This window comes from Micropterus salmoides, unplaced genomic scaffold (genome assembly GCF_014851395.1).
Source record: "Micropterus salmoides isolate LMB-PRFRI ecotype aquatic unplaced genomic scaffold, ASM1485139v1 Ms_hic_scaffold_12, whole genome shotgun sequence".
Lineage (NCBI taxonomy): Eukaryota > Metazoa > Chordata > Actinopteri > Centrarchiformes > Centrarchidae > Micropterus > Micropterus salmoides.
Window position 1 is genome coordinate 33,971,876 of NW_024040263.1, and position 13,826 is coordinate 33,985,701.

A 13,826-nucleotide genomic window follows, 5' to 3' on the forward strand; every position below is an offset into this window, starting at 1 on the left:
ATTTTATTCATTCAGTAAAATTCTGAATTAATAAAACAATGTAAATAATAAAAAGATTTCATCTTAAGGATTTTGTAAACTGACTTTTTAAATTTTACAGTCGCTCTGTAAAAATATCCAAAGTGCTGCAACATATCAGTTATCTGATAAACTAATAAATGTGCAGCTGTTACTGAATCTGATTCTTAGGGAGGAAAATGATGAACATGTGGGATTATTTAGGACCAAACTGTTCTCTGGAGACATCAGCTGTACCACAGGTTTCTGAGGAAATCTGCTCCACAGGGTTTTATTGAAAGATGACTTTACTTTCACTAAATTTACAGCAGTTTGATAAACTCTCATTATTTACATCCTTAAAACTCAGGAAGTCTTTAATTCACTGGTTCTCTGTTAGATCAGATATGACAACTTCATGTTAAACAAATCAGCAGAAACAACACAATGAAAACTACAGCATTTCATCATCATCATCCATCATCATCATCATCTATCTCTGTTGTTCTACAGTCACACAGACCTTCGCTGGTAAAACCTTCAGTGGGAGTTTATCCCAAGAGTTAATAAATGGAAACATCCTGTCAGTGAAAGTGTGTGTGAAGGTGTGTATGTGTGTGTTAGTATCAGGATCAGAGAACGACAGCTTTCCTCTGTTCCAGTCCAGATTCACTCTGATCCTCTGGAGCTTCTTCTGCACACTGAGATCAGTGGATGGAGCTGATGGTGACAGTGCTGAGTATTCACCTATAAAGAACCTTATTGTCCATAATCCAGACCGTATGTCTCCCTTCCTCTGGACAGACTCTGCTAACACACCCAGTGACCAGTCTGTTCTGTCTCCAACCTCGACATCCCAGCTGTGAGTCCCTGAGTTAAAGCCCTCAGAGCCCAGGACAGAGCAGGAACAAAAACCTCTCTGGATTGTCAGGAAGCTGCTGTCTCTCTCCTCCTCGTCTCACACTGGTCAGGGTCTTCAGACAGGATGAGTTCTGGATCAGCAGTGTTTGGGTCCAGAATGAGAGGAGTGTAGGAGACCATGTCCTTCATCTTGTTCCAGATGTTGAAGGTCAGGTTGCCCAGGTGTTTGGCCTGGTCTATCAGAGCTCCTGAGGGCAGCTGTGGATCATCCAGCAGGGGGCGCTGCTGGACTCTTTCCACTGCAGCCTTGTAGTTGAGCAGGAATGAGACGTCTTCAGCTCTCAGCTCCTCCTCTGTGGCTCTGACTGTGTCTGAAAGAGCTGCTATCTCTCTGCTCAGAGCCTCCATCTTCTCCTTCATCATCTGACTCTTCTGCTCCTCTTCCTCCCTCAGTGCAGCCATCCTGGCCTCCTCTTCCTCCTCTAGAAACTGCTGAAGCTTCTTAAACTGCTCCTTAATCTGCCTCTCTGTGTGTCGGGCCTGGACCTTCATGTGTTCTGCTGTTTGATCAAACTCCACTTTAACTCGTTCACAAACCTTTAACTTCTTTTTAAGGGCTCCAGAGTTTCCTGAAGTTCCTTCTTGTGTTGTCGTGCAGCTTCATCGACGGGTCTGAATCTGTGGTTGATGTGTTTTTCTGAGTCTCTGCAGACGACACACACTGGCTGCTGATGGTCCAGACAGAAGAGTTTGAGTTTCTCAGAGTGCAGACTGCAGAGAGCCTCTGAAGCTCTCTGATCTCTCTCCTGTAGGAAACTCTCACACAGGTTCTTTAATAAAAAGTTAGGATGCAGTCCGTCTTTGAATGTCTCCTCTTACAAACTGGACAGTCCTGACTTCCTCTCTCTGTCCACCAGCTCTGCAGACAGCCTTTACAGAAGCTGTGGCAACATGACAGGATGACAGGATCTTTAAAGATGTCCTGGCAGACAGGACAGCAGAGATCTTCCTCTAATCTGGAAGCCATTTAGTCTCTGAGTGAAGCTGAAGTCACAGCAGCAGACGCTCAGACAGGAAACAGTCAGCCACTCCCTCCTTCAGTAACGGCCCTGAAAGTTACCTTCACTGTGAGTCTTTGTTCTCGTCAAACTCTTGTTCAGTTTGTGGATTCATCAGCAGGTTGAAGTGCTCGTATTCCCAGTGTTCCCAGTATTCCCAGTATCCCTCCTGTAGCTGTCCTCTCTCAGTGGAAGTGCTGGTTCTGGTCTGAAGGGGAGTCTTACCGTCTGACTCTCAGTGTGTCTCGTCTCAGTGAGGCAGAATAACAACCTGTTTCCTGGTTTGTCTCAGGTGAGTCAGGTGAGGGTCAAAGTCTCTATGTATGTATGAAAACACAGGATTGGCTCTTATTTTTCCATCTGCAGTAACAATAAAATGTCCAGATAATCCTGTCTTGTTAGTAGATTGTGACGGAGCTCAGCTGACTGGAACACATGGGAATTATGACTTTAGAACATTTTGAAATGAGAAGAGTTCAAATAGAGAGTTTAAAGAAATGAATGTGTAGTTGTGTGGTTGTTCCTTTCTTGGTGTAACACTGTTCTGGCTGCATTTCCCGACAACAACGGAAGGCAGCGTTGAACTTTTTCACGCTCTGTTTTGTCCTTTTACCTTCTAAATGAAATAATTGTGAACAGGTGGATAATCTGTGAGAGAAACAGCTGCTGTTTGTAGATGCTCTACACTACTTAGTACTAAAACAATGCAGCCCTAACAGTGAACTGAAATATACATTAAAAAGTACTTTTACAACTACATTTTCAAAAAACTTCACATGATATGTTTGAACAGCAAGATTATGGAACACTCCCTGCTTCCTCACATCACAACCACCTCCTCCAACTGCGTCTTCTGCTATCTATGACGTAGTCACCAGGAACTCAGCTTCTAACCACAGGTCAGTGGTTGTGATCCATTCTGTCGATAACATTTGAAAAGGCTCCACCAGCCGCACGGACACAATTTTACGTGCATTCACGGTAGCGGAGGGATAAACTGGAAGTTCTTATTCTTATTCTTTATGGAATTTTATTGGCTGTTGGCATGCAACCAAATGGTGCATTACCGCCACCAACTGGTATGGAGTGTGGATCTGAATGACAACTACTTATTTTATACCAGACAAAACAAAGCAAAACAAACTCAACAAAACAAAAATAAGACTCGATCCTGTCAATCATATTGATTAATCTAAGATGATGAAAAACAATTCCATAGCACTTATCTCTTGAGTTCTTTCTAAGAATTACTATTAAATCAAAGTGTATTCTTTCCATTCTAAGATTTTGGATCATTTCCCTCTGTTTTCTCTCATACTTCTTACAGTGTACCATGACGTGTTCGATTGCTCACAGTAGTCACCTCTGCCGGTGTTATGTTTGCCTATTTTGAATAACGTACTGTTTAATCCTCTGTGCCCAAATCTAAGTCTTGATATAAGTGTCTCTTCTCTCCTGTTTCTTCCTGCACATCTCATTTCTCCCACTCTCCTCTGAATTTTGTAAAACCACCGTCCTTTCCTCTCTTCCTCCCATTGCTTTTGCCACCTTTCCTTCAGCTTCTGTTTAATAATGCTCTTTATTTCCATCTTACTGATGCTGACTGCCACATCAACGGGTTCTCTTTTTGTGGCCTCCTTTGCAGCCTTATCTGTCATTTCATTTCCTTTGATTCCAATATGTGCTGGCACCCACAAAAATATGACTGCAATGCCCATCATTTGAATTCTATATAATGTTTGCTGTATTTCTATCTGCTCTACTGAGTGACTGCTCTATAAACTGATTAGTGATGAAGTTGAATCTGAACAAATAATCACTCTCATTGGTCTTATTTCTTCTATCCATTGCACTGCTAATAGAATTGCTAGCATTTCCCCTGTGTATACTGATACATTATCACTGATCATCTTCCCTATTGCAATATGAAACTCTGGAACAATAAAAGCTACTCCTATCTTGTTAACTAAACTCTCTGATGCATCTGTGTAGATCTGGATGTAACTGTGGTAACTGTTAGGGGACGGGACAGAAAGGACCCAAACGCAACGCTCAGAGGGAAGGAGGTTTTATTGTGGGTTCACGGATGGGACTAGGGAAGAGGTGAGGGAGGAGAGGTGGACGCCGGGGGACGCGGGTACGGAGGACCAAGGAGCAGGCGAGGCACAGGTGGTGAGGCGAGGAGCAGGGAGGTGCCGGGAGGGCGCCGTGGAAGAAGCCCGAGAGAAGAGGACCGCAGGATGAGCCCAGCCGACTGAACGGAAGACGAGGGTGAGTGAACCTGGGAGGTAAAACAGACAGAAAGACAGGGTTAGTGACTGGAGCGACTAAATGCAGGGAAAATGAGAAAAAACAAAGAACATGAGAGCCTGGACATAGAGGTGGCACCGGGTAAGGAGCAACGATGATCAAGCGAGGATGGTGTGGAGAACCGGGGTTGAAATACAGGCAGGGATGAGGTCGATTACTGGCAGGTGTGGCAGGCTGACGAGGTGGCTGATGAGGTGCAGGTGCAGGTAGTTGGCTGGGCTCAGGAGCCGAGGGAGAGAGGAAGAGAACACAGGGAGGCAGGCAGAGCAAAACAATGGGTGAAATAATGTGAGAAAAAAGAGGGAAACCAGGACACTCACCGTCAGCTGGGCTGTCCCCACAACAGGTAACTATTAATATATGCCGGGGGTGGTGATGGCACAATGGATAAAACACATGCCTTTGGTGTGACAGACCTGGGTTCAATCCCCCACTGTGACCCGTCCACCATTGTGTCCCTGAGCAAGACACTTAACCCCTTGTTGCTCCAGAGGCGTGTGACCTCTGACATGTGTAGCAATTGTAAGTCTCTTTGGATAAAAGCGTCAGCTGAAAGAATAAATGTAAATGTCTGTATAGTATGTGAATTCAAAATAAACTCCTTGTCCTTGTTTTTCTTTTCTAACAGTGTAAGATCTACTGTTGTTTCAGGTAGTACCCAAGGTGGTACTGTTGGACTGTGTTGCTTTTTGTATAACTGTCCACCCAAAGCTTTTTGTCTCCCTCCTCTCCTTTTCCCAACAAGACTTTAAAGTGCTTTGTGCTGGATGATCTTCACTATGGCCCTGTAAATTAACCCAATAGTTTAGAGAGAGCTGTATTCTTCTCAAGTCAAGGGGCATTTCTCCCATTTCCACCTGTAGTGCTGCCGTTGGAGTTGTTTTAAATGCCCCTGTGCATGATCTCAAAGCCTGAAACTGAATGTTGTCTAACTTTTTTAGAGATGTGCTTGATGCAAATTGCCTTCGGTGCTCTTCTGTCAGCCCTCACATTTAACACCTTCCTACATTTGTCCAATACATTCTGGATATGTACACCCCATGTTATTCCCTCATCAAACCATAACCCAAAAAAGTCTTTCACTCTTTCTAATTCTTGATGATATAAATTTAGTTTTACCTCAGTACCTATTCTTTTCTTTGTAAAAAACATTGTCTTTGTCCTATCTAAAATATCATTAATTGTTATGGAGAATAATAAAGGACTTATTGTGCTTCCTTGAGGTGTTCCGTTCTCAACAACATATTTTCTTGAGTAACTTTCCCTATTTTAACTTGTATTAGTCTCCCTCGTAAAAAGTCCTTAATCCATCTATATATCGTCCTTTGATTCCTAATTGAGACAGTCTAATTAACAATCCTTCTCTCCACATCATATATGTATGCCTTTACTATGTCAAAGAAGACAGCCACTACACTTTCTCTGCTTACTTGTGCCTTTCTAATTTCATATTCTAAACATACAGCTGGATCCATTGTATTTCTTCCTTTCCTAAAGCCACTTTTGGTATTTGGCTATATATCCTTTCTTTTCCATATAGTATGTTAACCTTTCATTTATCATTTTCTCCATTATTTTACATATGTTGGATGTTAAAGCAATTGGTCTATAATTCCCCGGATTTGTACCGTCTTTTCCTGGTTTGCGTATTGGCACTACCAGAGCCTCCTTGGCAGTTTCCCATCCTCCCATACTTTATTATATAGTTATAGTAATACATCTTTTGAATTTTCACTGAGCTGGTTTATCATATATAACAAATCCGAACATTTCCTGGTGCCGACATCTTGTTTTTCTGGAGAGTGCGTTTTAGTTCTGTCATTGTAAAGGGTTTGTTTAGCAGGTCATTAGAATTTTCTTCTTGTTGTAACTCTTCACTCTCTCTTACTGTAGTTTCCCTCCCTCTTTTTCCCTCTTCACTAATAGTATTTGAACTGTGAATTGTTACAAAAGTTTTAGCCAGCATCTCTGCTTTCTCCTCATCTCTCACTGCTATTGTTTATTGTTAGAATATTTTTATCCCATTCATTCTTTTTATCATCCCCCAAACTTTACCAATGTCTGTCTCCCTTCCTACTGAGCAACAAAATTTCCTCCAATATTCTTTCTTTGCACTTTTTATGATTCTCCTTACATTTGCTTGTAACTTTTTATATTCAATAAGATTCTGAAAACAGTGATTCCTTTTTAATGCTTTAAAAGCTTTATTTCGAGATTTTATCGCTCTTTCACCTTCCTTTGTCCACCATGGTACAATCTTTTGTGCTTACCTGCCTTCTTTTTTATTGACCTCTCTGCAGCCTCTAGAACAACTTTACAAAATGAAACATTTAAATTATCAGCATCTTTATTTCTATCAATTTTTCCAATTTCTTTGATCACTAATACTCCTAAATTTATCCCATTCCGCACTACTGAATGACCATTTCTGAAGTCCTATTGTTTCATATTCCTCTAGACTCAAACCTACTACTATTACAATGAGATAATGGTCACTTCCTACTGTGTTCCTTTAACTACTTCCCATGTGCATCTGCCTGCTAATGAATCTGACACTATTGTAAGATCTAGTGCTGTTTCTGTACCAGTTCTGATATTATTTCTTGTGCCACTTCCATCATTTAAACACAATAAATTTGTCATCTCCATCACCTCCTCAATCATCATTCCATTAGTATCATTACAGTTACCCCATAATGTGCTATGGGCACTAAAATCCCCACAGCAGATCACCTTCCCTACTAACTGTATCACCAGTTCCTCCAGCAACTCTAATGACAACTTATTACATGGATTATAAGTTAACAACTTTGATATTTCCTTCTCTAGTCCATACTTCAGTTATTAAATATTCCAACTCTTATCCTTTCCCTAAAACTCTATATTGCATTCCCTGTTTTATAAATATTATACATCCTCCTCCACTACTCTCCCCTCTATCTCTACAGATGCTATCATATCATTTAATAACAAACTCTAATTCTAATTAAAGCCATGTTTCTTGAACGCATATGATTTCTGGTTTATTTTTCAAATCTTTAATAAATCTCTTAAACTTCTGACCATTTGCTATTAAGCTTCTTGCATTCCATTGTACAATAATCAGCTCGCTTATCACCTGGGCCTCCTGCTTTCCCGTCTGCTTTAAGTCTTGTTTTGATTTGCTCCCAAGATACATCTTTTATGCCCAAAAACTTCTCAGCTCTCTTAACTATTAGTTTAACTTTCAAGTTTAACTTGATCAGTACAATTGATCACATGGGCCACAAACAAAATAATCTTATCCACTGACAGTTCTGTATTTGTTTTCTCTGTTTGACCTGCGTCTATTCTCGAAACCTGGATAACTTTGTCAGTATCAAATGCGGTGCTAAAAAGTTAAGGGAGAAAAAACAAAGAGTTGTGTTTATTTTGTGCTGTTCTTTTTGTACCTGAAGACAGCAGTGGGGACTCCTGCACGGTCTAGGAGGAGATGATGACGTGGTGATCACGTGACGTGTGATGTGGTTGAGAGGCGGGTGGTGATGGTGCAATGGATAAGACGCATACCTTCGGTGTGAGAGACCAGGGTTCAATTCCCCACATCTGCCATCGTGTCCCTGAGCAAACACTTAACCCCTCGTTGCTCCAGAGGCGTGCGACCTCTGACATATATAGCAATTGTAAGTCGCTTTGGATAAAAGCATCAGATGAATAAATGTAAAAAAAAAAAAGCGGACCTTGAGTTAAACACGTGTCTGGACTTCACGTCGGCTGCTTTCTCTTCTGAGCATCTGATTCGTCCTGAGAAGAAGAAGGTGAAACGTCTGTGAGCTCGTCAGGTCAGTGAAACCTGTTACTGTCTCAGGAGACAAAATCATCCAATAATAGTCATCTCAGTGATGTGCTGAACAGTTTTAACTTTGTATTTTAAATCAGGAGGCAGTTGATTAATCTTAACATGTTTTAATAAATTTACAAGATGTGCTGTTTGTTGTGCACGTGAGTTGAAGTTGCATTAATCTGAACAGCTGCAACAGAGCAAAGAGACCACCAGGTGGCAGCAGGAGAAAACAAACTTCAGGCTTGTGAAGACAAAACATTCAGACTTGTAATTAAAACTTCAGATTGAGATCACAACAACGGGACTATATTCTATTAATCTATAATCATCTTTATAATAGAAATATTATAGAAACCATAGATTCAATGGGAGAAGCAAAGTATTACATGTAGCTTGGACAGCATCCTCTTTGATCCAGAATTTATTTTTGAAAAAGTAGGTGGTGTTGAATTCCAATGCAGTTTGGACATAAATATGATCCCTGCTGCTCCATCCAGTTATCATGAACAAGCATTATTGTCCTGGTTAATTATTTACTAACATAACTTTCCTCCCCATAAATATTTAATTGGGAATAAAAAAGGGAATAATAAAACTTTTTAGTGACATAATTGCAAAATGAAAATGGACTCTTGTTTTCTTATACAGAATTCCAGTTAAAGGATTTTCTAGTGGTTTTGATGCAATGCCTTCTGGTCTTTTGAGATTAATACAAGGAAGGAGCACGTTTAACTTCCACAGCTTAAAGGTCACAGATAAGAAATGTACCAGTAATTTTCTAAGGAGACTGTCGGAGCCCACAACTCCTGCCAAGAATAGAAAATATTAAATGGAAGTCAGTTTGGAATGTAAATAAGAAATATTAGAATTAATATTAGAATTAGCAGAATTAGAAAAGTTTGATCTGAAATTATACATTTGATTTATGCTGTAAACCAGGTGATCTCAAGGTTCGTGAACGATGCTGTGAAACAGTGAGGCTGAAACTATTTGTCATTTATTTTATTGATTGTGTTTGTGCCAAATTATTTTGGTTAGATTTGGAATATCTCTTTAAGCAGTGACTGGTTCAACTATTATTTTGCAGGAAAGAGACATTATATTTTTTTATGACAAGAATGATATTAATTGTGAAAGAAGATTTTGAACCTCTTTATGTTGTATTAAAATTATACACTCAAAAGTGCAAATGGTTGAAGAAGAAACCACAATTGCCACTTTTTAAGATAGAAATTAAGCATTACATTAAAACTTTATTTGGTTTAAAGAATGAAAAAGCATCAAAACAGTTAAAATATGCAAAGATCATTTAGAGACAAGATGTATCACTCCACAGCTAAAACGAAGCCTTCAACACAGGCTGAAAAGAGGAGCTGCAGCAATGTGCAGTATCACAAAAATATAATGATGTAAACGTGTTCTGGTACAACCTCTAAATAAGATGAGGAACCTGAAAATGAGCAGAATATGACCTCTTTAATGGCATCGCAGCTCAACGTTGTTAATGAGAATTGATCCAAAGAAGAGTCTCAACAAGCAGGTGAGTTTTTACCCTCTGAGGGCCGCACAGCGACGCATGCTGCCCCGAACACACCTGCTGTTTCTACATTCTACTTATTGATCACACAGACTCGGAGCCGGAGACACAGTTTGTTAAAGTCAGCTGTTCTGACGGGAAAAGAAAAGAAAGGATCATCAGACAGTCGCTCTGTAAAAATATCCAAAGTGCTGCAACATATCAGTTATCTAATAAACTAATAAATGTGCAGCTGTTACTGAATCTGATTCTTAGGGAGGAAAATGATGAACATGTGGGATTATTTAGGACCAAACTGTGTTCTCTGGAGACATCAGCTGTACCACAGGTTTCTGAGGAAATCTGCTCCACAGGGTTTTATTGAAAGATGACTTTACTTTCACTAAATTTACAGCAGTTTGATAAACTCTCATTATTTACATCCTTAAAACTCAGGAAGTCTTTAATTCACTGGTTCTCTGTTAGATCAGATATGACAACTTCATGTTAAACACATCAGCAGAAACAACACAATGAAAACTACATTTAGTCATCATCATCATCATCTTCTTCATCTTCATCATCATCAGCATCATCATCATCTTCTTCTTCATCATCATCACCATCACCATCATCAGCAGCAGCAGCAGCATCATCATCATCATCATCTACAGTCACACAGACCTTCGCTGGTTAAACCTTCAGTGGGAGTTCATCCCAAGTTCCAATAAATGGAAACATCCTGTCAGTGAAAGTGTGTATGAAGGTGTGTATGTGTGTGTTAGTATCAGGATCAGAGAACGACAGCTTTCCTCTGTTCCAGTCCAGATTCACTCTGATCCTCTGGAGCTTCTTCTGCACACTGAGATCAGTGGATGAAGCTGATGGTGACTCTGCTGAGTATTCACCTCTATAGAACCATATTATCCATAATCCAGACCGTATGTCTTTCTTCCTCTGGACAGACTCTGCCAACACACCCAGTAACCAGTATGTTCTGTCTCTAACCTCGACATCCCAGCTGTGAGTCCCTGAGTTAAAGCCCTCAGAGCCCAGAACAGAGCAGGAACCAACCCTCTCTGGATTGTCAGGAAGCTGCTGTTTCTCTCCTCCTCGTCTCACACTGGTCAGATCTTCAGACAGGATGAGTCTTGGACCAGCAGTGTTTGGGTCCAGGATGAGAGGAGTGTAGGAGACCATGTCCTTCATCTTGTTCCAGATGTTGAAGGTCAGGTTGCCCAGGTGTTTGGCCTGGTCTATCAGAGCTCCTGAGGGCAGCTGTGGATCATCCAGCAGGGGGCGCTGCTGGACTCTTTCCACTGCAGCCTTGTAGTTGAGCAGGAATGAGACGTCTTCAGCTCTCAGCTCCTCCTCTGTGGCTCTGACTGTGTCTGAAAGAGCTGCTATCTCTCTGCTCAGAGCCTCCATCTTCTCCTTCATCATCTGACTCTTCTGCTCCTCTTCCTCCCTCAGTGCAGCCATCCTGGCCTCCTCTTCCTCCTCTAGAAACTGCTGAAGCTTCTTAAACTGCTCCTTAATCTGCCTCTCTGTGTGTCGGGCCTGGACCTTCATGTGTTCTGCTGTTTGATCAAACTTCACTTTAACTCGTTCACAAACCTTTAACTTCTCCTTTAAGGGCTCCAGAGTTTCCTGAAGTTTCTTCTTGTGTTGTCGTGCAGCTTCATTGATGGGTCTGAATCTGTGGTTGATGTGTTTTTCTGAGTCTCTGCAGACGACACACACTGGCTGCTGATGGTCCAGACAGAAGAGTTTGAGTTTCTCAGAGTGCAGACTGCAGAGAGCCTCTGAAGCTCTCTGATCTCTCTCCTGTAGGAAACTCTCACACAGGTTCTTTAAAGCCAGATTAGGAGGCATGAAGCTCTTTGAATGTCTCCTCTTACAAACTGGACACTCCTGACTTCCTCTCTCTGTCCACCAGCTCTGCAGACAGCCTTTACAGAAGCTGTGGCAACATGACAGGATGACAGGATCTTTAAAGATGTCCTGGCAGACAGGACAGCAGAGATCTTCCTCTAATCTGGAAGCCTTTTAGTCTCTGAGTGAAGCTGAAGTCACAGCAGCAGACGCTCAGACAGGAAACAGTCAGCCACTCCCTCCTTCAGTAACGGTCCTGAAAGTTACCTTCACTGTGAGTCTTTGTTCTCGTCAAACTCTTGTTCAGTTTGTGGATTCAGCAGCAGGTTGAAGGTCTCGTATTCCCAGTGTTCCCAGTATTTCCAGTATCCCTCCTGTAGCTGTCCTCTCTCAGTGGAAGTGCTGGTTCTGGTCTGAAGGGGAGTCTTACCGTCTGACTCTCAGTGTGTCTCGTCTCAGTGAGGCAGAATAACAACCTGTTTCCTGGTTTGTCTCAGGTGAGTCAGGTGAGGGTCGGAGTCTCTTCAGAGTATGAACACACAGTATTGGCTCTTATTTTTCCATCTGCAGTAACAATAAAATCTCCAGATAATCCCGTCTTGTTAGTAGATTGTGACGGAGCTCAGCTGACTGGAACACATGGGAATTATGACTTTAGAACATTTTTAAATGAGAAAAGTTCAAATAGAGAGTTTAAAGAAATGAATATGTAGTTGTGTGGTTGTTCCTTTCTTAGTGTAACACTGTTCTGGCTGCATTTCCCGACAACAACAGAAGGCAGCGTTGAACTTTTTCACGCTCTGTTTAGCCCTTTACCTTCTAAATGAAATAATTGTGAACAGGTTTGTAGATGCTCTACACTACTTAGTACTAAAACAATGCAGCCCTAACAGTGAACTGAAATATACATTAAAAAGTACTTTTACAACTACATTTTCAAAAAACTCCCTGCTTCCTCACATCACAACCACCTCCTCCGACTGCGTCTTCTGCTATCTATGACGTAGTCACCAGGAGCTCAGCTTCTAACCACAGGTCAGGAGCTGCAGTTCCAACTATACAACTAGTAACCCATGAGCTGCTTAACGGTGGTTTGGACCATGTAAGCAACCCGTTCTCACTCTCAAGTCGTCACATATGGACACATGGTCGAGACCCACGGGCGTCAGTTTGAGACTCGCTGCTTATTCTGGGGATTCTGCTGTTAAAGGTCTTTAGATTGAAAACTGTTAAATAACATCCAGTTTAAAATCAGTTCACATAAAGACATTTAGTGCTGATGAAGGGGTGCTGGAGCTCAGCACACAGACTGTGGGGGTTCGTCACATTAAAGTCTGGGAATCCATCAGAAGAACTGTGAAAGTGGACGAGTGAGTGTCATTCTGGCCGTGTTGAACAGACCTTTGAATCTGCTCTTTCAGATTCTGATCCTCCAGCCTCTAGTCCTGCTTGTATCCCCGGTCTGCTGCCTGCTTCCTACAGCCTTCCCAGTGGCTTTCACTGACCCCAACCACTCGGGGACCGAGTTCACCAAGGTCCCGCCAGCTCTACCTATGAAAATTCGACCTTGCTCCAAAATGCATCAGATCAACTGGAAATCCTCCCCCAAGTCTGACGCTGCAAACCCCATGGCTCTACCACCTTCCTATCAAAAGTTATTCACTCACCTGAGCGATGGTAGCGTTTACCCTAATTCTTTATCGCCTTACCGGTGGGTTTTTCCTAAACCAATTTCAATTTTCCTCTATCTTTTCTCTACCTGGTAGGTGCACACCGCCGGGTGGGCCCAGAGATACATGCGCCGGCCCGTGCATTGCCTTTGGCCTCCTACTCCAAACCGTGTTAGTTGGCGGACAGCACGGGGGAGGTCATCGAGATAGAATAATACCCATAACCTAACTCATCATTTTCACATCAAATACATTAAATAAAGCTGAGATAGAGTTATTTAAAATAAAGGTAGGTCTACATGGACAGAAACATATTTAGTGCCACAAACCCTTAAAATAATAATATCATTTACTGTAAACAAACATTAGTTTACAATAATAATAGTAGCTATATGGTTAATAAACAACTCAAAGTAGTGAAGGCTCAACTCTCTTTTTGGAAAAATTAATGTTTCATCTGCTGTGCATCAGGTCAGAAACAGCCGCTGTGCAACAGGATTATTTCCAGGGAATGCTTTTTGCTGTTTATTATCTCTATACCTATTTACATATATATATATATATAGTAATAATAGTACCCATGACCTGTCCAGGGTGTACCCGCCTTTCGCCTGATGTCAGCTGGGATTGGCTCCAGCCCCCCCGCAACCCTGTAGGCAGGATAAGCGGTTTACAATGGATGGATGGAATAGTACCCATTATGTAGTCTGCACACG

At 41.6% G+C, this 13,826-nt stretch overlaps 2 pseudogenes; both read right to left on the minus strand.

Moving 5' to 3' along the window:
* Nucleotides 1–311: 311 nt before the first annotated feature.
* LOC119899965 lies at nucleotides 312–2,221 on the minus strand (annotated as a pseudogene).
* A 1,787-nt stretch (nucleotides 2,222–4,008) lies between these two features.
* LOC119899929 lies at nucleotides 4,009–13,238 on the minus strand (annotated as a pseudogene).
* Nucleotides 13,239–13,826: the final 588 nt, after the last annotated feature.